The 12,232-nt window shown below is 36.8% G+C and overlaps 1 long non-coding RNA gene across 1 annotated transcript in view; it reads left to right on the top strand.

Annotated features, from left to right (window-relative positions):
- LOC121141945 overlaps positions 1–11,686 on the top strand; it is a 31,787-nt gene extending 20,101 nt beyond the window's left edge. The window contains exons 4-5 of the long non-coding RNA XR_005878923.1: positions 10,393–10,450; positions 11,170–11,686. This is a non-coding gene — a long non-coding RNA (uncharacterized LOC121141945). The remainder of the gene's footprint in view (positions 1–10,392; positions 10,451–11,169) is intronic.
- The last annotated feature ends 546 nt before the right edge of the window (positions 11,687–12,232 follow it).

Genomic DNA, 12,232 nt, shown 5'->3' on the forward strand with positions numbered 1-12,232 from the left:
ACCCTAAAAATCTTTGGACTTTGAGCAATAAAAACATGTCTGTGTAGACTTAGTTTTAATGATTATATCAGTGTGGTGGAGGTTGTTGATGAGGGGAAACTGATCAAGAAGAGGAAGAAGATAACAAATATTTCTGCAGCTACTAACAATTTTTGTCATGACCTTAAATTTGTATAAAAAAGTCAATTAAGGTATTTTAAAACTGAAAGAAAAAATGTGATAGGCAAAGTAGATAGGCCATCTGCTGGAAGATGCCTAGCATCATGTGCAGAATAGAAATCAAGTGGTAACAATTAACGTACAGTCAATTTCTGTGGTTCTTCAATTAACGATTCTTGAAACTAGTGTTGAGAAGTAATTTACTACGCTCCCTTGCTTATATTCTAGTTATAATTTCATCTCCTCTAGCTCTCTCATTCTCTTATTCGTCTACTTAAGAAGCTATGGATATGTCATAATTATGACAGCATGATGTAAAAGATAAAGCTGTGTCTAGAACTCATATTAGAGGTAGTATGCATATATTTTATGTATTAGAATAGATTTAAAAAGTTAAGTAAGACCGGGAAATCATACTTTAGGACAGTTCTGTCTGGACAGTGGACCTGTAGGTCCCTCTGTAAAATGTAAACTTTTTAATAATATTAATAATTCTAGCTCATGAACACAGGATGCATGAAGAAAATGTAGTGGTGTGCTCTATATCATAAAGAGCAAAAGAAATTGGACAAGTGTAAAGGAAGTTTAAAACTCTTGGTTGCCTTGATAGTGTCAATATTTTTTATTTTATTTTTATGTTTTATTTTATTTTTGTTTTTTTTTTTTGAGACAGGATTTCTCTGTGTAACAGCCCTGTCTGTCCTGGAACTCACTCTGTAGAGCAGGCTAGATTAAGAACTCACAGAGATCTACCTGCTTTTGCCTCCTGAATGCTGGAATTAAAAGGCATTTGCCTCCACTATCCAGTATGTGTAACGGGCACCCTTGCCTCTGACCATGCCCATTTTGGGCATGCCTAAAGGTGTGTAGGTTTCTCCTTACAAGTATGTCAAGATTTGTTTTCTGCCTCCAAAAATTATAATTGATTAATGAATTTTGACAAGTTTTTACAATACAGCCTTCACAAATCAGTAGTGTTTTGTGTATCAATAGAAAATTATCTGACATAGAAATTGAGGATACAGTCTCACTTGCAATAGACACAGAAACAAAACCCTAGGAATAAATCTTGCCTTACTACATAATGAAAAATATAAAGAGCAATGAAAGAAATTTCAGAGGAGGATATACATTAAAAAGTTGAAAAGATGTCTGGTGTCCAGAAAGCCCTATCAAAGCATAATGGCACACTTCACATAAAATTTGTATAGAACCACTAAAGGATTCCAAATAATCAAAGCTATCTTAAACATAAAGAGAAAAACAGATGGCAATATGCTAGCTGACTTCAAATACTTACTTCAAAGTTCTAGTAATCAAATCAACATGGTATTGGCATAAATACAGACACAAATAGAGGGCTAAAAGTAATTCACACATTTACAACCAAGTAGTTCTCAATAGAAGTATTCAAAGTACAAATTGGAGAAAGGATATTCTTTCCAACAAATGCTATTTGGAAAAGCAGATGAATGAAACATGATTCTTATCACTCATTAATAATAAAAACCTGAACCAAACTAGATAAGACTTAAATATAAGACATACAACTAATAGAAGAAAGCATAAGGAAAATACTTCAGGACATTAAAATGGGTAAACATTTCATTGATAAGACTCCATAAAAATGAAATAAAGACATAGGAATAAATGAATGAGATTGTGTGGGGCCCCTGCAAGCTCTGCAGATGGTAGGCAACTGAATAACATGAGGCAGGATGGAAAACTTGGCTCATCATGAGTTAGTTAGTGTTGGGTCAAAACTTCTGGATTCTGACTATAGGCAGTTAGTTGTAAATAGATTTAAACACAGTACAATCTAGAAAAAAATGTCCTGGTGTAATACAATTCCAGGTTCACAAGGCATCATAACTATATAGAAATTCAACTCAAAGTATTGTCATTTCTTTAAAGAAGATGGCTTCTAGAGGTAGTTTTATATTAGCTTAAGGGTCTAGGGAAGGATCTGGCATTATCTCAGTCATACAAATAGTGCAACAGTCAGCAAGCAATAACGTACATGTGACAGCTCACCCAAGAATGGATTCTATTGACTGAGGAACAAACATAAAGAAAAGACCTAGGGAGGGAGACTAGGGAGGGAGAGTCTGAGATAAATATTCTTGAGAATTTGGGTGAGGTCTAGTTCTAGAGATCTAGAGATAGCAAAGGTCTTAAGGTCATTAATAACATCCACTCCCAGCCTTCTGGGTGGGAAAACAGTAATCATTTCCTCCTCTGAGGAGACAAACCTGAGTGATTGACATTCCTGGTTTCTTCAATGCTTATCTCTGAGCACCCATGCCTTAAACAGCGCTGTATCAAATTAAAATGTTTCTTCACAGCAAAGGAAACAACCATTAGAATGAAGTAAAAAAACTAGAAAATTACAGAAAATGTTTTCAAACTTAATTTGACAGGGTTTGGTAGGCAAGCAAGCCCTGAGTGAATGTGTAAGGTGTGAATGAAGTCCTGAAAGAGTGTGAATTGTTGATGTGGGAACAGCCATATCAAGGACACCAATACCTCAGACCTTTGTCAACCAGTAAAGACTTCTTTCAGGTGAGGCTCAGAGGAGATGGCAAAGTTTTTGTTTGCTTGGCCAGTGTGTATGAAAACTAGCTATTTCAGCTTCCTTTCTCCTCAGGAATGACTGCTATCTGAGGTTGTTCCTCTGCAGAGACCTCCTACTGAGACTAGCTAGCTAACTCCTACTCCTTGTGCTGTACATAATAACACATACTAAGGTCAGAATTGCTGCTATGTTTAGTGCCTCTTCAGCAGAGCAAGTATGGCCCATTTGATCCCAGCTTTTCTGTATATGTGTCTGTCCTTTCTTCATTTACCTGTCACCCTAATCAGGTTTTCCAGACCAAACCATACTGGATATGGAGGATAGGGGTTATAATCTAGACTATGTAAGGACCCCCAAACCTAATAACATTACACCAAATAACCTGATATTTTTTAAAAAGCCATAGACCCAATCAGATATGTCAGAACACCATGAACAAAGCTGTGTGAGGAGATTTCTGAGACAATGTGAGAAAACTCAAAGGAAACAAGACGAGAGTCTTGTAATCTGTGTTCTTCCTTAGCATGGGTTGTTCTTGGGATGCGTATTTGTGCTACTCGCAGGAGTAGTGGATAGGAATGAGTTTCCTTCACATTATTCCTTACACCTGATTATAGCATATAGCTGGCTAAGGTTATTTATTTATATGCCTTTTGGAAAAAGTTTTCCTCCACATGTGGCTTGTCCTTATGATTATATACTTTACTCACATGAGTCTTCTAAATTGTCTGAAGCTCTGAATAAAGTTGGTTATTGTATGAGGCTTTAGTCCACCTTATTTTTAGGCCCTGTTCTCCCAGGGCACCAACTATAACAGCAACACAGTTGGTCCTTAAAGGAAGACAGACTGATACATGCAAATATCACCACTACTAATTATCAGGGAAATGCTAATCAAAATGCAAAGACCAGCTAAAAAGACAAACTATGGGTGCAATTCAGTGGTAGAGTGTTTGCCATGCATGCGTAATATTCAGGCTCAATTCCCCAGGACTAAAAGAAAAAAACAAAATGACACAAAATAAAAACTGGAGAAAAGGGTATACTTGAACATTATTTGTCGGAAGGTAAATTAGTACAGATATTATGGAAAACATTGTGGAAGTTTCTCAAAAATTAAGAATAGAGCCACCATATGACTCAGCAGTCTCACTAGTGAGTGTATATCTGAAGGAAATGAAACCAGTTTGTTGAAAAAATATCCGCACTTCCATCAGTACTATTTGCAAATGTTAAGCAATAGAAGCAATTGCAATGTCTTTGGATTGATGAATGGATAATAAAAATGTGGTACTTACACACCATGGAACCTTGGCAGTCATAGCATAAATGAAATTCTGTTATTTGTGACATGGATGGAAATGGAAGTCATAATATTAAATAAAATAAGTAATACACAGGCTTAAACTACATGATGTCACTTATCTGTGGAATCTAGAAAAGTGGATCTCATGGAAGTTGAGAGGAGAACGGTGGTCCCTAGCAGTTGGCAAGAAGAAAAGGGAAATAAAGACTGAACAATGGGCAGTAGGTGATAGTGAGTTAGGAGAAAGAAGTTCTGGTATTCCACTGTATCCAGTGATCTGGAAACCACTGGTCATGATTGCACTGCACCTTTCAAAACAGCAATGAGTTTTAAATGTGTTTGTCTTTAAGATGATAAATGTATTATGGTTGGAGAGAGGGCTCGGTGGTTAAGAGTCCTGTTGTTTTTGCAGAGGCTCTAAGTTCAAATTCTTAGCATTCAGATGGTGGTTCACAACTATTCATAGTTCTAGAACCTTCTGATCTCCACAGACACCAAGCATGCACATGGTGCGTACACACAAACACACACTCACATATTCATACTTGCACACAATCACTCACACTAACACACACATAGGCAAAATACTAGTACGTTAAATAAAATTAATGAGTCTAAAATATTTTTTGAGATGATAAATGAGTGATAACAAGATGGTTCATCAAGTAAAGGTGTTTCCTGGGCAATTTCAACAACTTTTGCTCCATTCCAAACTCATGTAAAAGTGGAAGAAAACAACTGACTCAACAAAAGCTGTCCTCTGACCACAATATGTTACACTTCCCACCCCCACATTATGAACACACACACACACACACACACACACATGCACACACACATGCACACACGCGCATACACACACGCATACAATAATGATAAATAAATGAAGATGATAAATAATAAAGAAGGTATCTTTGAGCTGATTTAAACATCACATGATATTTGATTAGGATATGTACTATCTTATACTTTAATGTAATAGAGTTGTAATGTTTGAAAAATTGTCTTTCTTAGTAAATCTTAACATTTTTATTATTTTGTGTATACGGGTATTTTGCTTGCATATATATCTGTGTATCATATGTGCACATGGCCCTAGGAGATCATAAAAGGGTGTTGGATTCTGTGGAACTGGAATTAGAGACAGTTGTGAGCTGCCATGTGGGTGTTGGGAATTGAACCTGTGTTCTCCAGAAGAGTAGTCTGTGCTCTTAACTGCTGAGTCATCCCCAGACTGTCTAAATACATTTTTCAAAAAAATAAAAATAAAAGCTACTGTTGTTAAAGTGAATACCTCAAACCATAATGCATAGAGTGCAGTTTGAATGTGAGGAGCTTTGAGTCCAACAGAATCCATGACATGAAAATGTCAACAGGAGGGTTACACAATGACAGACTAGCTTTTCTGACAGTGGAGCCTTCAAAGCCCCTGCTGCTCTGTCTGGATCTCTCCATCTTGCAGGGAAGGAAAATAAAGCACCAGAAGTTCTATGAGCCAGCTTCTAACTTCTGGCTGACATGAGGCTGAAGTGTCATTTTCAGAGGTTCACTTAACTCCTGGACCATGGCCCATCTCTTTTGGATGGTTGCCCTAACAACAGCAAAAGGAGACAGGAAACCAGACATAGTCAGGAAGCCATAGCAAATGGATGATGGCTGTTGACTGAACTGGGTTAGCAGTATTGGTTGAATTAAAGAGAAGGGTTGGATCTTGAGATAGTCAATCAATAGAAGTTAACAATTTAATCTAGCAGGGGTATTTTAATTATTTATTTATATCTTTTATCACAATCATTTATTAATATTTTAACATTCAGAATAATGAGTTTCACTATATTTCATATATACATCATTTTACTTTGCTTATGTTACCCCGCAACACACACACACACACACACACACACACACAGTTCTTCTCTACACTCATCCCCACAATGATCCTGTTCCATGCCCTTGCAAATATATTTTAAAAAATATATATGTGTATACATATATATATATATAGAGAGAGAGATACAGAGAGAGAGAGAAAGACAGAGAGCATGCAAGCATGCATGTGCCACAGACTGTGTATGAGAGGGCCTGCACATGGAGAACAACTACAGAGTTAGTTCTCTCCTATCTTTACATTAGTTTCAGGGATCAAACTCAGATCATCAGTCTTGCAAGGTAACTTAACCAAAGAGCCACTTCTCCATCTCAGATGTATTTTAAAAAGATGACTGGGGTATAGCATTGGTATCCATGGAGATGAGGTCTTTACATTTGTTGACGGAAAACTGATGAACATTTGAACTTTTCTTTAGGCATTTTGAGTGTGATGCATCAATGCGAAGCAAGTGAAGATCTCCAACGTCCAGTTGGAAACTCGAGGGTGAAGATGGAAGTTCATCAGGGCCAGAAAAAGGCTGTAAAGCCTGTCCTTACAAGCTACCATGGCCTTATCATACAGTCAAATGGTTGGAGTTCTCAAGGGAGTTAGCATGGAAGCATAGACTGATCTCAGAACTTTGAACACTATCTGCATTTGAGGGTTGAGATGGAAAAGACTTTGCAGAAGTGAAAGATCTGGAAGTTTAGGCAAGTCAAGCATAAGCTTCCTGTTACCTTCACAGTATCCAACATTTGGAATCTGTCCATAGTTAGGTCAGGAAAGTAAGAAGGAAACTGGGAACACAGAGCTGTACATTAAGATACAATACGATGCTGACAATATATAGGATGAAAATAGTGAATGGCTAGCAGATGTCTTAAAAACACGCCAGCAGTATTGGGTGGCATAAGCCTTATTTAAGCCCAGAACTCTTGAGGGAGAGGCAGGCATATTTCTATCAGGGCCAGTATGATCTACATAGAAGTCAGACAGTAAACATCCATCTAAAAATCAAATCAAATCAAATCAAAACAAACCATTAATAGACTTTTATACATTCCCTCACATTTCCTGGTTTTGCTCATGTATTACATAAGACATTTTCTTAATATTAGTCATTGATATATTCTGTATTTTTTCTAAGGGAATGAAAGAATACTGTGTTTTCAAAGCCTATTTTATAATTTCAGAAGGCCCATGGGCTATAAGTTACAAAAATCACTATCTAGCTAATAAATTCAACATATGAAACAGTAATAACAATATTTGCCATCAGATTTTGAGAACTAATCAAAAAGAAGTATGATGGGGTCCAAGTCTGAGGGGGAAATTGGACATGAGCCCCCATCCCTAATGCAGAAGCTAGCTCCCATTGACAGCTGCCTGCAAAGAAAAAAATAAGTTTTCTGTGATGGAGTTTCACTGGGTATACAAACCACACTTAAGGGTAGGTCCTATGCCCAGCAGTAGATGCCAACACAAAATGAACTCAGTGGAGCTTTAGGAGTTTTGTCTTTAATGATTTCTTTGGGCATTTTTTATACCCTACTGGTCTTTGGCATGTATACTCTGGTTTCTGATTTTCTGTTTTTATGGTGCAGCGTGCGTTTGTTTTTAGACTATCCTGATGGCTCAAATATTTCTGTCTACATTTTCATAGGTAACCTTCTCTTCAACACTAAGCTTTCTTAAGAGTTCTCCTGGTGGCCAGATATGTTTTTTTTTCTTGAGGCTTCAGGATTTGCCTGGTTGGAATGCTTATAAAAACATCTGTGGATAGCCCAAACATTTTTTAAATAACATTTGCTTGGAAAATTTTTACTAGTAGTTAGGACACATTATTTAAACATATTTCAAAATATTTATGTGTCCCTGCAATCCTTTGGCGGTGCCTGCAGTGTGAGGCTGAATTGATGGTTCTGTAGTTCAGTCTTTTTGTTTGTTTGCTTTGGTCATTCAGTGTGGTTGATTGATGAATGCTTGATAGAATTTCCACACAGCTGACTTGATTAGCTCAAATAGTAAGGTGGCTCTACCAACAGGGGGTTTGGGAACTTTCTTTTCAGAGAAGTGAATTTAATAAACAAGTGAGATTAATTTTACCATAATCTTGTCAGATGACGAATTTTTGGTTGCTGGTTCAGCTCTTTCCTCCCTCTCCTCCCCAACGGTAATTCATAAAGTGATGAATTCATTTCTGTTATTTTGTGTTACTATTTAGTAACAGATATAGCTCTGGTGTGACCTGTGGTTCTTTCTATGGGACTCACACTAATTTTGAAAGATTTAAAAATTTCCATTAGTAGGTTTAAAGAGAGAAAGAAAATGTATAACTTACTTGTGCATTTAATTAGAATAGCCAAATGAAACTTTGGGGAATGTTTGTGTGTGTTTTCTTAACAGGACTTTAAAAAAAGTTTCAAAAATAAAGACAGAAACAAGTCTATAATTATATCTGGGCCTCAATTTTAATTTAGCTGAGCTGCAAAGGCATGGGAAGAAATATTTACTTTGACTCTGCCTCCTAGAGGTAACAATATCACATAAGATCTCTCTCTCTCTCTCTCTCTCTCTCTCTCTCTCTCTCTCTCCTCTCTCTCTCTCTCTCTCTCTCTCTCCCAGTAACTATTAATTACTAGTAACTTCTCAGCTTCATCATGCTCACATCCTCACTCCATGCTTGAATTTTGTCTGACTTGGGCTTCTTCAGGTCTTGTTCTCACTGTCACAACTGTTTGAGATACGTTCAGTTGATATCTTCAATTGCCCTATCATGTCTGAAAAAATCTGTTTCCTTGTAGTCATGTATTATCTCTGGCTCTTACAATCTTTCTTCTCCCTCCTTTGAAATGATTCCTAAGCCTTGGAGGTGAGGGTTGTGGGTATAGAAGTTCCGTTTTGGGCTGAGCAATCCAGTCAGTTATTCCCTGTGCCATGACTAGTTGTGGGTCTTTGCAGTAGTTTCTATGTTCCTATAAATGTAATGAGAATTAGTTAGGAGTCATTTTAATATTGTGTCCCATTAGAAGAACAAGAGAATAATAGTAGTAGTTTCTCCCCTAAAACCTGTGACCTGTCCAGTCACAGGTTCTTGACCCAGATAGCTGTGCCAGGTATTGGTTCCATCTTGTGGAGTTGATATTAAATCCAAACAGAAGATGTTTTGTTACTACCATGACATTTATGCCACTATTGCACTAGCGAGTGTGTCTTGTCAGTCTAGTCAATACTTATCTAACAAGGCTCATGTCTGGATACGATTGATGATTACTTTTCTCCTCAAGTAGCATGCACATCACCTTCTAGCACTATGAAAGCTAACCAATAGGGATGAAACTTCTGGGCCAATACTAGTTTGATTTCTCCGTATTCTATATGATACATTCAACAACAGGGCCTTACTGCCACATTCTAGGGGATGACACAGCTAGTTCTCAAAGGAAGACACGTGGTAGAGTGTTTGCCAAGCATGTTTAAGATTCAGGTTCAATTCCTCAGGACTAAAAGAAAAAAAAGACACAAAATAAAAACTGGAGAAAAGGGAATACTTAAACATTATTTGTAGGAGGGTAAATTAAAATAATGAAATTTATATATTAAATATCAGATTACTAGAGGTATCAATTATGGAAAAAATAGTTCCAATAGGATTTATTATGTACCAGTGACTCAACATTTCAGGAAGTTCTTATTTTAAGTATATATAAATTTATACTCAACAATTTTGCTTTAGGAATTTGTCCCAAGAAATAACTAGAAAAACACACCATTGGCTATTTCAGATTTTCTGTTAGGACTATACCTAGAAATAAATGTCCTTCAGTGGGGCACAGAACAAGCAAATTATGTTATATCAAATATAGTATTGTGTAGATCTATTGTTGAAGAAATTGTGGACTATTGATCCCAGGAAAAATTTACTTCCATATTATGTTGATAACCAAATGGGTATAAAATGTACATACTGGGCTAAATATTTTATTTATTCAAGCAATATAAAGAGATCTTGTATTAACCATGTGCCAAGTTTTATAAAGGTACCATAGACATATTCACATTATTTTCTGTAGCACTTAGATGAAACAATTGCCTTTTCTATATTTTGGATTTCAAAAGCAAGAATTATGGAAAGATAAGAAACTCACATTAGTTTGAGAAGCTTTTTGTTATTTTTTTATTTTCAAATTTTATATTATGTGTATAGTTTGTTTTGTCTATATACATATGTCTGTGTACCATTTGTATATCCATGGATACCAGAAGATGTTTGATTTTTGAGAACTGGCGTTATAGACAGTTGTAAGTCATTTGTGGGTGCTAGGGATTGAATCTGGGTCCTCTGGAAGATCAGCCAGGGCTCTGAGCCATCTCTAAGGTGCTGAGTTAAATTATAAGTCAGATGAATGATTTTCTTTTGTTTTTGAAATACTAAATATTGATAACTTTTCATACTTTTGTCTTTCTTCACCCCACCTTTAGGGGAAAGCTCACAGTGTAAATCATGTTGCTCTACAGATGCCAATTCCTCCTCCCTAAGGTAATTTTCTTGATAACCTTAGAAATTCTGTACTTTGGCACCTATTTGTCTTAATGAGTTGTCAAGGAAAAATATTTGTTTAAATCTTTTTAGAAAAACAGGCAAGAAAAAAGATTAAGCCCCTCACATATCAGAATGTCACTGCAAAGAGTCTGAGTCAATATAATCTGAATCAATAAATATGAATCTTAGTTTACTCATTGGGTATTGGCACTGATATCAATAAAATGAAACTTCATATTAAAATCTTTAGTATAATCCAACTACAACTTAATATACAAAGATTTACCTGAAGAACTATTTCCCAGTGTGGATTCCTGGACTTCAGGGTTCTCATTCTGCAGGTGTGCAATAGGCATAACATCAGCATTTTGATCATCTTCAGAGATTATCCTAATGTATAAGGATCCCATTTTTTTATTGCAGTGGTTCCATTCCTTAAATTATACCTGCTAGATTCATTTCTAGGAGGATCTTTTGTTTTTTAAAGGCAAGTTTATTGAAGGGGTCATGGGAGTTATTTAGGAAGAGGGGGCAGTTCAGAAGCAGATCTACATTTCATCTCAAGACCTTTTAGCTTTCTAGACTACAACTCGGAGCCAACATAATAATGAGCCACCAATGTTTACTTTCATCAAATAAAAATTGGCACACCTTTTCCCCAAAGAATGGCATTAATATTTATAAATTTCCTCTCTCTTGTTATTTTATAATAATAGGTGGATTGTATGAATGCCCAGGAACATTGTAATAAACCTGTGACAATGGAAGCAGAAGACACAGAGTGCAACAGAAGCAGAATCCTGATCAATGACAGCAGCTACATAGTGTAAACAAAAGACTATTGCAGGGCACTTAGACGTCATCAGAATATCATATCCGTGCGTCGTAAAGAGATAAAAGAAATAAAGTAAGCCTATCAGCTATCTTAGAACTTTGAATATTAACTCTGAACCTTCTGAAAAGAAGGGAATATGAAGGAAGACCTTCATAATAACTCCATAGTATGTCACATTCTCCCCATACCTGTACCCACATTTATTGCCATCACACCCTAATAGACTCAGTAGCTGCTTTTATGGAAACCAAAAGGAGAATAGTCTATGACTGGTCCAAACATAGTTCTTCATTTACGTGAGTGATGACAGATTGGTGCAGGCATCTTCCTTCTGGCTGTACAAACAGGCACACTCCTGTGCTACCCACCCCCATGCTACAACATTGGCCCCTATAAAAGATGTTTTGAGTAGTCGTTTCTTCTCCATATTTAGTCTTTATCATTAGTATGTGGGTGGGACCTAGTAACAGCAGAAATTGGAAGAAGTAGCATCAGAGATGTAGTAGCACATAACAAATATGGTAGCATTAGTGAAGCAGCAGCAGAGATAGCTACAGTGTGACCAGAGGACACTGAAGGGTTCCGGAGAGTGGAGGGGTAGAGATGATTGGGAGTAGAGGTAATTAAAACAAGGGCTATGTGGGACCGAAGAAGAGAAACAATGAGTCCTGCTTACCCAAAGTGTTACAGAGAGCTGACAAAGTTCAATGGCCAATGGTCTCAAATACCTTGGGCTAGGAAACTATTATGCCTACATGGTTGAGGTGCTTCAGATATATAGTGAGAGATATCATACCAGAAGGAATTTCAGACTGCTCCTATCTGCTTTCACCCCTCTATATGGCTGAGAGCTAAGAATACTACCTGTGAAATTCTGGGGCCATTGGTGGTAAAAGTCCAGAGTGATATAACCATCCAACCAGAATACCTAGAGCTGAAGCCCT

Source organism: Mesocricetus auratus, unplaced genomic scaffold (assembly GCF_017639785.1).
Source record: "Mesocricetus auratus isolate SY011 unplaced genomic scaffold, BCM_Maur_2.0 Super-Scaffold_100008, whole genome shotgun sequence".
NCBI classification, from domain to species: Eukaryota; Metazoa; Chordata; class Mammalia; order Rodentia; family Cricetidae; genus Mesocricetus; species Mesocricetus auratus.